General features: G+C 43.0%; 1 pseudogene across 1 annotated transcript; it reads right to left on the reverse strand.

The window, feature by feature from the left end:
* Positions 1-381: 381 nt before the first annotated feature.
* Positions 382-5,334, reverse strand: LOC311589594 (adenosylhomocysteinase-like; annotated as a pseudogene). Its single transcript has 2 exons — positions 5,281-5,334; positions 382-940 (listed from the first exon to the last, which is right to left on the reverse strand). The product of its transcript is annotated as an adenosylhomocysteinase-like (transcript).
* Between the last annotated feature and the right edge of the window lie 7,933 nt (positions 5,335-13,267).

A 13,267-nucleotide genomic window follows, 5' to 3' on the forward strand; every position in this document is an offset into this window, starting at 1 on the left:
AAATCCCAACAGGGTATTTATCTATTGTGTCCACTGCTCAATCTGTGCCGTCACCTGGTTCGTGATGGAGTTGCTCATCACAAAGCTGGGATGGCCCATGGCACAACCCAGGTTGACCAGCTGGCCTTCAGCCAGCAAGATGATATGGCACCCATTCTTTAGCTAGTAGTTGTCCACCCAGGCCTTGATGTTCATTTTCTTCACAGCATTCTCGTTGAGCCACTTGACATCAATCTCCACACAGACGTGTCAAGTGTTAAACACAATGGCATCATCCTTCATTTCTTCAAAGTGCCAGGCAAGATAAGGGGGAAATGGGAGGGAGGGAGGAATGGGAGGATACAAGGGATGAGATAACAGTTTAGATGTAATATGAGTAAATTAATAAAATATATTTTTAAAATTAAAAAAATCAACACAGCATACAGTAGTAACAAAGTGTTGCCCTCTTTACAGGCTTCATCCCTGGTGGTCACATCATAGCCCTCCATGTCAGCTTGCAGTGCATTGATGGGTCAATCTCAGTGATGATGACTCTTGCACCAAAACCCCACAGAGCCTAGGCACAGCCCTTGGCCACATCAACATAACTTGCTACCACCACCACCTTCCCACAATCATTACACCTATGGTCTCTTTGATGCCATTGGTGAGGGACTCCCAATAGCCATAGAGGTTGTCAAACTTGCTCTTGGTGACAGAATTGTTGACATTGACGGCAGACACCCCCAGTGTCCCACTATCCATCATCTTGTAGAGGTTGTGGATCTCAGTTTATGGTCTTCTCAGAGATGCCTAGGATGCCTGACAGAAGCTGTGGTTATTTGGTGTGGATGAGGTTAGTAAGGCCACCACCATCACCCAGAAGCATATTGAGGTGTCCATCCTTGAAGTGCAATGTCTGCTCGATGTACCACAGATACTCCTCATCTGTCTTACCCTTCAGTAATTGTCTTATTTTATTACTTATTTATCCTAAGTGTTAGATCTTTCATACTTTCTGATAAAAGACAGAGATTTATCAGAGAATATGTTATTAAGAAAGCCTGACTTACCAGATTGGAGGAGACATGTCTCAGAGGTTAAAAGATGTGGCTGTTCCTTCAGAAAACTCAAATTTGGGTCTGAGTATCCACATTGAGCAGCTCACAGCCATCTGTAAATCCATCTCCAGGGCATCTGAAATTCTCTTCTGGTCCATGGGCACACATACACATAAGGAAAAATAAAATGAAAGAGGGCATGCCAGCACACACCTTCAAGCCCAGAACTTCAGGGGCAGCAGCAGATATATTTCTGTGAATTAGAAGCCAGCATCATCCTTATCTTATAGCCAGGGCTACATAATGATACTTTGTCTCAAAAAAACAAAACAAAGCAGAAACTGAGAATGAGAGAGAGAGAGAGAGGCAGAGAGAGACAGAGAGAGAGACAGAGAGAGAGAGAGAGAGAGAGAGAGAGAGAGAGAGAGAGAGAGAGAGAGAGGCAGAGACAGAGACAGAGACAGAGACAGAGACTGAGAGACAGAATTTGCCATGAAACAAAAAGGGCAACAACAGTGCAACAATGGGGAATCTCTATGTTAGTGTGAAAAAACAAAAAACAAAGGACAATAAATTACCTGTCTGTTGTCCATGTACATTTTGGAAGGGAAGAGAAAGAAAGAGACAAAAGGGACTTTTGAAAGAAGCTTTCACTGGTGGAACTTAGCTGAACACACAGAGTAAAAGGGATAAGACTTGGGTTAGACTGAATACTCCCACCTAGGGTAACAAGAGCCACAGGGGCTAAGAGGAAGGAATGAATTCTGTGATGTACTCACAGTCTTGCGTCAGAGAATCCTGAAGTGGTTATGTTAGTAGGTAAACAAAATGAGCTTGGAAGAGGAGAGAATAATACTGGAATCTACCAGGACCAGATCAGTTGTTGTAAAGAAGGTAGGAGATGATGGTGATGTGTATCAAAGTAGAGCCTGTGAAGACTGAAAAAAAAAATACACACATTTAAAGATTAAGGGTGGTACAACTGAAAGGGCATAGAAATGGATTGAATATAAGATATGAAGTAAATAGGGAAGCCAGAAAGCCAATGAAAATTATATATAGCATATATGTATATGTGTCTGTGTATACACATATAAGTTATATTTCCACTTCTGAAAGAGTTCTGTACATACAAATACCATGCATACAAATTCCAATTTTTGTCTGACTCATTGGGATTCTATGACCATCCTCAACTATTCCTCTTCAAAATATCTAGATAAAATGCAACTATACATGCATAGACTAAAGCAATGTCTTATATAGTTAGGTCCCCAGCAAAAATGTTATAACTTCATTTTTTATCTATCAGTGAACAACTATTATTATTTTCTCCCTGCCAGTGTTGGTCTAGACACTGGTAACAAAAAAGATGAATGAATCAGAGAGAGACCTCGTCCTTAAAGAGTCTACAGCATAGAAGAATGGAAAAACAATGGAAGAGAGAGGAGGGAGGGAGGGGGCAGGAAGAGAGGGAGGGAGGGAGGGAAGGAGGGAGGGAGGAAGGAAGGAAATTACAGCCTAATATGATCAAGGAAATGCACCATCAAGGAGGAGCACATACAGGGAGCACTAATGCAGGGAGTGGGGAGACTGGTTCTCCAATGCCTGTAAAGCAGATTTTCCTCAGGCCTCTCCTAGGGGTGGCTGTGTTCCTTCATCTTACCTTACTCCCCCTTTTCATGGAGTTTTCCTACAGCAAGAGACTGTTTCTTATTTATAACAGAGCCTTGCACAGTAGGTGCTCAGTGAGATGGATGGCTGAATGGATGGATGGATGGTGGGTGAAATGAGTAGGATAAAAATGGATATTGACCTGACCTCAAAGGATTGAGGAAGAATGGCCATCAATTCATGGAAATCACCAGGTAAATAGTGCTTTATGGTGAGAAGGATTTAGTGAGAAGGCGCTGGACTAAATGGACCATGGGTTCGGTTTTGTTTTGTGGAGTTTGACCCTTATCAGTTGATTCTTGTTGTTAAGTATTTATTGAGCCAGATTCTCTCTGCTCTTAAGCTGCTCCCCAGGAGAAGGTGAGGCACTTCTGGAAAGTGCATTAACTCTTTCAAGCCACCAGGGTGCTATTCAGTGAATTGCTTTTCAGTAATTAAAGATGCTGTAACACAAAAAAAACAATGTGCTGGGAAATGGAGAGCTAATCTCTCTGCCCGCCTTCCCTAGCTGCCTATTTCTGATTACTGAAGAGATAGGGTGCAAATATGGGTGGATTACACAATGACAGTCGGCCTGGTTTCGCATAAGAGCCTGCAGTATTCTCTTCCTAAAGCCTATGCATTTCTCACATTAGAGAACAAAGATTAGCGGGATCAAGTGACTAAACCACTTAACGGCTTTAATCCTTATTCCTGCACAAATTCACTCTGTGCTTTTGTACTTATCTCCTTCAAATTCTTCACTTTCTCCACCCCTCTCAGTGCATTTGCAGGATGATAATGGCTGTTGTGTGCACCACACAACCAATATCTCTAGTCTTTTCTAATTTATACATATATATTCTTTCAATATATATTTTTCTCTTCATACATACACACACACATACAGACACACACACACACACACACACACACACACACACACACACATATATATATATATATATATATATATGTATGTATAAAGAGAGACAGACAGACAGACAGACAGACAGAGGGAGAGGGAGGGAGAGCTGGGTTTGAATGACTGCTTGTCTTTTTCTGGTGTCAATGGAGAAACCTGACATCACTCATTAAGCAGAGCCATCCTGTCTCCTCTCCTTTCCTTGGCCCTCAAAAGCCAGAAGTATTCATTTTCCAGTTTCAAAAATCTTTGCAGCTAGTTTGCATCTTTAATTACTCTGGGCATGGGGCTTGTTTTATATGACTTATAACAAGCAGTTTTGCCCTTAGTTCATTTAAGTAAAATCATCCCTGGTTTGAGCCAAGACATATTCAATATACAATTACCTGGTGGGTCAAGGCTCTGCCATTTTGTCATTTTTACTGGCATTTTCTCCATTATTGCTAAGTACTGAGCAGTAGAAGCTGTCAGAGCCACATGGCTGGTCTGAAACTTAATTTTCCTAAATTGCACAATTCCTCAGAAACAGCTAACCCCCCCTAGGCACAGTCCCTTGACAAGGGGCAAACAGGGTTAAATTTCAAACTGAGTTATACAGAGAGCAATGGGAGGAAGGAAGCAATTAAGCAGAACTTGGGTGTGCTGGGGAGTGAGACTTTTAGAGACAATGCAGAATTCTCTGTGAAAGTCACTGCTTGAAAGCCTTTGAGTGGTAAGTAGTTTTAAATCATGTAGTGGTATGGAAAAGAGAATCAGTCAAGGCAAGGACAAGAGAACTGAATATTCTGTAAAAGACAAGGCTCTACACATTTTTATGTGCATTATTTCATTAACTCTGATAATAAGCCTTTAAGATAGATATTGTATTCCTATATAATATATATATGTATGTATATGTATATATGTATATATGAAAACCCAGATAGAACATTTAGCAGACTAAGTCAGGATAACACAGCTAGCAAGTGGGGCAGTTTCATTCAAGCGTGGCTTTTCTGAATCTGTGCATAATGATCTTTGCACTCACCTCCTCTGGAAGTACTTTAAAAGCAGTTTTCTTGGAGCAAAGGACGAGTAGTCTAACATTATAGTCTCTCTGATTCAAAGAACCGAGAAGTGAGAGAGGAATACAAAATGCCCAGAATTAACCTCTGCTGCCTCTAACCCATTATCCGCAGAGCTACTCATCCGCTTCCTGCCGTGGCTCCAGGTGATCTCAGAGAAGCATCCCCTCGGTCCCTTCCTATTCCGGGGTAACATCCTAACTCCCCGCACTTCCTTCCCATGAAGAGAAAGCCCTTTGAAGTCCAATAAGCTACCCAGTCTCTACCACCTGGAGAATCTGAGAAAACACAAATCAGCTTAGCCTCATGCTGTGCTTTAGCCTCAAAGACAGACTGCAGCAGCTTCTAAAAGAAAAAGAGCAGAACAAGACTACTGACCATCTCAAGTCAGGGTGTCTGAGTGATCAAACCAAACCTGGGCGAACATTAAAATGTAAATGCAAATGCTAATTGTTTACGGATAACCTAACGATTATTTTTTTTTCTGACCTCGCTCTTCTCTTTCTCTCCCCTTTTGCCACTTCTCCACCCTCTCTCTGGCACATACACCACTGTATTGCAAAGGCTTGAGAGTGCTTCCGCTGTGTTTCATTACCTTGACATGAGGTATTTCCGTTTTCAGTGGCATGGCATTGGAACTGTAGACCATGGATTCATAGCCCCTTGTAACCCACTGGAATGGGTAGACTGACTAAACATTTCTCTATTCCTCTTTAGGAGACATCGCTTACTCAGGAGGGGAGAAAAACATGGGTGCACACAATTCGGCACCATGGCTAGTGGCCACAAGTTGCCTCACCATCCATTCCCTCGCTTGAGGCCTGTTCTGCCTTGGTAAACACCTTGACCAAAAGCAACATGGAGAGGAAAGATTTTTCATCTTGCATTTTTATAGTCCACCATCATGGTAGAAAACCAAAGCAGGAGCTTGGAACAGAAACCACGGAGGAACACTGCGTCCTGGCTTGTCGCTGGCTATAAGAAAGCCCAGCAGTCTTTCTTATACAACCCAGGACCAGCGTGGCACTGCCCACAATGGGATGAAGCTTTCTATAATGATCGGCAATTTTTAAAAAATGCTCCCACATGGATCTGGACAGGGAGGGCAGGGGGGAGCTATACTAACTACTGCACCCCAACCAAAGACAATGCATGCAGTAAGCCTAGACCTCTGTTCAGATCAAGCCAACGGACAGCTCATTCTCCACGGTTATGTGGGGGAGAGCAAGGACTCCCTCTCCTATGAACTCTGGTACCCTCAATTTGCTCACTTGCCCTTGGTGGGAAGGCCTGGCAGCGCACAAAAATGCTCCCACAGACATGCCCATAGACCAATGGGATCCAGGCCCCATTTGAGACTACCTCTGACATCCAAATGAGAATAAACTCTGTGCTGTCAAGTTGACAGCTGAAGCTAGCCAGGAGGGTGCCACAACCTGACTTCACTTTACAGGAGCAATGAGTCAACCCACTCATCCGCTGTGTTCACTGAGGAATTCACCACACGAAAGCTGAGGTGTGGCTTCTGTCTTAGCTTCTCAGGAGAAATCTTGAAAGTCTTGCCATTGCCCGATGATAGAAGTGTCTGTTTTTCATGATGGGATCTCAGACCATGCATGAGAATCTGAGATAAAGAGATGGTGGAGGATGCGATCGACCACAGAGGGATACTTGTGACAGGAGCCAGTTATACCAGAAAGAAGAGCTGTGTGATTAGAGAATTAAAGGTTTGGGACATGGGAAGAGTTGTGGAGCTCTGGGGAGAGGAGAAAGGTCATAGATGCCAGCAGAAACTCAATCCATCATGCAGGTCAAACAAAACTTTAAATGTTGCTATATATTGAAACTGGGATACATTTCCTGGGCTGCGGCATTCTGAATTGCCACCTACTATGACAGTCCCGGACTCTACTCCTTGTGTCCCTTTCTTTGTCTATTCCTGATCTGGGTCTTTATGCTATAATAAAACAATTCTTGTAGGTATTATGTACTTGTAGCTATTATAAGCTCTTGGACTTGATCTCCAAAATCATTAAACCCGAAAGACTCCATGGACCCAAATTTGTGGCTGGTTGGTTTGGAATGAGGTCTGCCCTCAAGGATGTTAAGAGAGCCTGAGTAGTAAGGAGGACCCTACCCTGAAACTTGAGATTTCTTGAACATAATTTAAATCTACTTCTCTGTGTCTTGTCTCCCTTTTCCATTTCTGCTTCATCACAACACTATTTAGTGCCTGAAGTGTGTCACTTCCACACTTGGTCTAGAGGCCAAAGATAAGAACCTTTTATTTATGGATCGTTCCTGCCTCTGACAAAAGAATATGATTTGTGTGCTGGTGCCTGCATGGAGTCTTCATTCCTAGTTCAAGTCCCTTTGGTGAGGAAAAATACTCTGCAAACTGTTCAAAGAGAAACCTGGACACCAATTCAGCTGGGAGAAAAAAAACCTATGGCTTACATCCTCCCTTCAAAATGTGCTAGGGTAATGGTGGCAAAGAATGCGTGGGAGTGGCCAACCAATGTCTGGTTTAACTTGAGGACAATGACATGAGAAGGAACCCATGTCCTACACTTCCTGGATGGCCAAGAACAGTAGACTGGACAGCCCAGAGACCTAGGGTAGAACCCAACAGGAATAAATAAATAAATAATATTTCTAATGGTATTCTGTTATACTCACAGAGTGGTGTCTTGTCCAGTAGTCATTAGAGAGGCTCTCCCTGGCAGTCTATGAAGCAGATGAAGAGACCCCCAGCCAGACCTTATATGGCGAAGAGTCTAAATCTGATGTCTCCATCAGATCCTAGGAGCTCGGGGAACCATGAAGAAGAGGGGAATGAAAAACTGTACGAGTCAGAGGGAAAAGAGGACACCAGGAGAACATGGCTCAATGAATCAACCAAACAGGACCCACATGAGCTCACAGAGACTGAAACAGCAAGTATAGGGCCTACATGCATCTGCACCAGGCCATCTCTATATGTGTTGTGGTTGTGAACTTGGTGTGTTTATAGGGCTCCTAACAGCAGGAGCAGGTCTGCCTCCGACTCTTTTGCCTGGTCTTGGGACTGTTTTCCTCCTATTGTGCTGGCTTGTCCAGCCTCAATATGAGGGCTTTCTCTTGTCTTATTGTGTCTTGTTTTGTCTTGTTTGATTTTTTTTTTCTTTTTCTTTTTTCTTTTTCCTCTTGGAGGTCTGGTCCCTTCTGAAGAGAAGCAGAAGGGGAATGGCTCTGCAGAACAGGCAAAGTGGGGGAGAATCTGGAATGAGTGGAGGGAGCAGAAAATGTAGCCTGGATGTATTGTATGAGAGAAGAATCTGTTTTCAATAAGAAAGAAAGAAAAATAGAAAGACTCAAGTAATGATGGATGGCTTTCTTTGCCAGCACATCAGGAAGCTTCTGCTAACGTGAGACGTCCCTGAGTGGAAGAGAAGCAGGGTCAGAGTTTTACGAGGTGAGAGGAGAGGTGTTGATCTCCTGTAGTCCTAAGGAGGTGGAGGTAGCAGCTTTCATTTAGAACTGCTCCAAAACTCCAAATTGGAATGTTACTCAGCCGTTAATACAGCCACATCCCTCAAAGTAGCACATGGCTGTCAGAGGATGGTTTTGCAGACTTTGTGGTTTGTAGGCTTGTTAGGCTCTGAAGATCAGGACCACAGCACAAACGAAGGTCTGGAGAGAACAGGGATACGGTCAAAGTCAAAAGGAACTGGGCACCTTTTACATGTTTGCTGTAATCTTTTCAAATTCTGTGCAGCAGGTGTCTACATCCAGACACTTAACAGATGAAATCCTCTGGGCCCTTTGCAGCTCACTCCTCCTGCCAGCAAGTATAGACCCATTGGTATTGCAGCACAGGACTAGGACATCCCTCATGAGACTGAGAAAGGGCCCCCCCCCCACCAGCACACCTGTGTGGCACATAAAATGATGCATGACTGGTCTTCTGGGACACACAGTTGTGACATAGAGAGGGCCTTGGAGCCTTAGAACTGTGTCTTGTCGGACGCCAGGCATTCTCAGCATTGGGACACTGGTTTTGCTTCTCTCTCTCTCTCTCTCTCTCTCTCTCTCTCTCTCTCTCTCTCTCCTCCCTCCCTCCCCTCCCTCCCTCCCTCCCTCCCTTCCCCCCCCTCTCTCTCTTCCTCCTCCTCCTCCTTCTCCTCCTCCTCTCTCTATTTCTTTCCCTGTATTTCAGGGGGCTGGTGCCTATTACAATGGCAAAAATACTACTCACTGCCATGCTGCACCCTCTCTAGTCTCCAGTGTCCTCAAGGCAGCTTCTTCATGCCTCTTCCTCTCCCTGGACAATCAGGGCAGGCATGCTTACTGAGTTGTCAGGGGATTGTGGAGCGCTAAGCACCCTTGAACATCCCTAAATACCTGTGCTCCCTGGTTTCCTGTCTTTTTGTGAGAAACAATCAACCCCCTGTGCACCATGTCAGATTCATCTTCCATATAAGAAAATGGGAGAACGGAGGAAAATTTAAGTCTTTGTAAAACAAAATTGAAAGGAATTAACCAAAAGCTTGGTATTCTCGAATGCTACATGGAATCTCAAATGTCTGTACTGCTACTGCACCTTTCCTAGTGTGATAGAAAAGTCCTTGGAGCAAAGGTCAAATGACCTTGAGTTCAGCTTCACGCTCCCCTAATTAGCAGTGTGACCCCTGTCAGGTCTTATGGCCTCTGTAGCTCTGGGCTTCGCTTCTATGAAATGTACAAATGACCTTTGAGGCCCTTTGCAGCTCAGAGTTTTCCTGATAAAGAAAATGCAGAGGAAGACACACGTCCCCAGGGAGGAGGACAAAGGACCAGAAGTCCAACATGAAAGGATGAGCAGGAGAAAGGTGGCCCTTGATGTGTGGCTGCCGGAAAGGAGAATCAAATCTGCTTTTGTTCATAAGGGACTGCCATGTCTGGAAGTGACCCTGAACACTTCGGCACCAAAAAATACATTAAATATCTGAGAACTGCTATTATTTTAAGTGGTAAAATAAGCACTGCACTAGAGTGCAGATTAAATTCAAACCAACCTGACTGGTTATGCTGTCCTTGATGGTGATCTGTTAAGCAGCGCTTGAGTAGGCATGACCAGCACAGAGAGAGAGAAGAAATAGAGAAGTAGAGCAGGATAAATCTAGAGAGGTCATTTCAACAGTGGGAGGGAAGTTAATTTGAGATGATTGTATTAAAATTAATTAGCCTTCTTCATTTACATTCTAAAATATATCTAGCAGATATGAAAATTACATGAACTACATAACTTGATATCCCAGTTACAGCTATAACTATAACAGCACTAAAGATCCCCCCAAAATGGGGGTGGAAGTTGTTTTGTGCTGGTTTTGTGTGCTTTTGTTTTTTTTATTCTTGTAGTGTCCTACTTGAACTAAAGGTCCAAGTTGTGTGGTTAGCAAAGACCTTGTAGATTAAACTGATATTTTTGTTCCTTAAAATAAAAGCAACAAGAATATAAAATCTGGCTGGCTGCTGGTGGCACACATCTTTAGTCCCAGCACCTGGGAGGCAGAGGCAGGCAAAAGGAACTCTCTACTCTCTGGGTTCGAGGCCAGCCTGGTCTACAAAGCAGGTCCACGACAGTCAGTACTGTTACACAGAGAAACATTGTGGGGAGAGAGAGGGAGAGAGAGGGGGAGAGAGAGAGAGAGAGAGAGAGAGAGAGAGAGAGAGAGAGAGAGAGAGAGAGAGAGAAAGGAAGCAAGGAAGGTAGGAAGGAAGGAAGGAAGGAAGGAAAAATACAAAACTCTTAAATTATAAGGAGCAAAGCAGAAGTAAGATGATGAATACTTAATGCCAAAGATGCCCAATACTTCTAAACAAGAAAGGATTATTGAGATCCATGCAATCTCCCTCTCTCCACATGGGAACTCAGCAGTGGGAGTCCTACTCTGCACAGGCACACATTTCTTCGTGGAGTTTGCAGCCAAGAATCTCCTTACTTTTCACTTGTAATACCTTTATGCCTACGTACCATATAGAATCACTTCTAAGTGGTACATCTACTTTAACAAATATTCTCTATTTAAGGTTTGGTTATATTTAATCTTTGGTTCCAAGGTGGAGTAGCAGTTATTTGACAAAAAACATTTTTTCTATCTTGTGGAGATGAACAGAAATAGAAATGGTAGGGGTACCTGCCCTCCTCAAGAGCAATGTTGAAGGGACAACAGGAGCACAAAGAAGGGAAGAATTCAGTGAACCCAGGAGCTGGAGAAGGCATATTTGTAGAAGGAAAGAGGTGTGTGTGTGTGTGTGTGTGTGTGTGTGTGTGTGTGTGTGTGCATTTTAAGACAGGGTGGCTGGCCTCAAACTCATGATGCACTTCCCTTAGCCCACCCTGTGATGGACTATGGCCATGCACCACTACTCTTAGCATTCCAAGCTCTTTAAGAAAGACTCTTTCCTTAGATGTCCCCACTGCAACAATAGGGGCACCAATGTTGTGGAAGACACCAAGCACTCTCTGCTTAGATTTGAGGCCCACTCCACAAAAAGGAGCCCATACCTAGTGCTTTAAATGCAGTCAAAGACCTATGGCCAGGAAGGACATAGGTCCTAAGGGAGCACATAGTAATTACTCTTGCTTAGCTAAATTGAGATGGGGTCAAAATGGTTTCAGAATACTCACCTTTATTACTCTAATCAGAGAGCTTCTCATTTCAAAGAATGACAGTGAATCCAGAGAGTCTTGTCGGTTTAAAGGGCTGAGAATAAGAGACAATTAAGGGCTCAGCCCTAAACAAGTCATTTGTACTACCCCCTGTGAGTCTCAGAGAAGGAACACAGAAGAGGGCACAGAAATAATATGAAAGACAGAACACAGGAAGAACGGTTGCCAAATGCTGTCGTTGGGCATGACAAAGCCATTGCAATCAAGAATCTACGACAGCTCAGATTGGCTACACTGGGCCTTCACAAAGCTGCCTCTTCCCCACTCAAGATGGGGAATGAATTCAAGGGTCCCCACTTCCCCCCATTGGACTATTGGCAACTAATGGATTCTGGAGGATTTGGAGTCATTGTATTCAGTTGTTCACCCACTGGTGAGCCCACTAGGCTTCTTTGTATAATTCCAAACCCATGGTTGCATAGCTAAACTCAATGGATCACAAAACAAAGCAAAATGATAATTAGCATCAGAAAGGGACCTACAGGGAGAGAGAGAAGTCCGTGAGATAAAAGGATTAAAGGGGTTGGACTGTGAAGCTAATCAAAGTGCATTGTACACATACAAAATTATTGAATAGAAATTAACAACAACAACAACAACAACAACAACAACAACAACAACAATAATAATAATAATAATAGACACAAAAGCCTTATGATCTCTTAGAAGATTGAAGCTGAAAATTAGGGGGAAAATCTCCCTTAGAGTCATGATCCACAGGCAAAGATCGTAAGGCACAATACACCTCTGAAGGCTAAGTGCGTATACATCATGTACCGACCGTTCTTCCTGCTGGTTGATATCTCACACAAGAGCAAAGCAGAGGAAGGCCCTCCCTTTGGCACACACGTTTCCCCCTGTCTCTCAGCGGTGCAACTGCCAGGTATCAAAGGTCCTGCCAGTAACAGAGGCACGGCAGACCTAAAAGGACGACAACAAAGAACAAGAATAAAACATGATGTTTCTGCAAGCCAGACAGCACAGCTTTCCCCGGAAGCCACAGGACTGCTGAGAGACACTAGAGAACTTTAAAAATCAGGTTGACACTTGCTATTTAGGATTGCAATAGAAAGCCCATTATATTAGTTGTTAACATTCTGAATAATGCTTAAAAACAGTAATCTATATATAATTTATCTTCTAATATAGCACCATTATTTCTGGAAAGCTTGCAGCAAGACTGAAATGGCCTTATTCCAACTACCAAAATCAATTCTTTTGTACAGATTTGATATAGGCAGCCTGTGTACCATTTGAAAAAGCTCACCGACCTGTGAAGCCTGGCATTTGCACCATAGAATGTAGACCTTATTTGATGAAGTTATTGAACACTGTACTTATCCCATGGAAGGTTTGAAAGCAATTGTACGTAACTCCCACTTTATGTCTTTAGGAAGAAGTTTTGGATACAGAGCGAATCACATCACTTATGCTCTGAAATCGGGGAAGACTCAGACAGTCTAGACTGCACTTAATGAAAACTATAAGTTAATTTTGAGTGTGAGGCTGGAGTTTCATTGCCAAGCTGAAATTATGGAGATTATTTTTAAAAGGCCCCAGAAGTGAGAAAAAAAATTATAATGTGATATCTAAACATTAGTCTATTTTCTTCACTAGATTGCTAATTAAAAGTTTATTTTTGTATACTCTGATCTTAAAATTCAGAGGAAATGAATGATGCACAAAGTCAACCTGCTGTATTAAGTGAGGATAATAAAGAGTAGGAACACCCACCCTTCTTAATAACTGCTTCTACCATCACCCAAACACAAATGAATCTCTCAATTTTTTGATTCTACATTGCAAACAATCATGAACATTGACTTATAAGAGTAAAACAAAAGCAATTCAAAACTGCCAGATGTGCTTTATTCATTAATCATAGAGA

This window comes from Acomys minous, assembly GCF_964271855.1.
Source record: "Acomys minous genome assembly, chromosome: 18".
Taxonomy (NCBI): Eukaryota; Metazoa; Chordata; class Mammalia; order Rodentia; family Muridae; genus Acomys; species Acomys minous.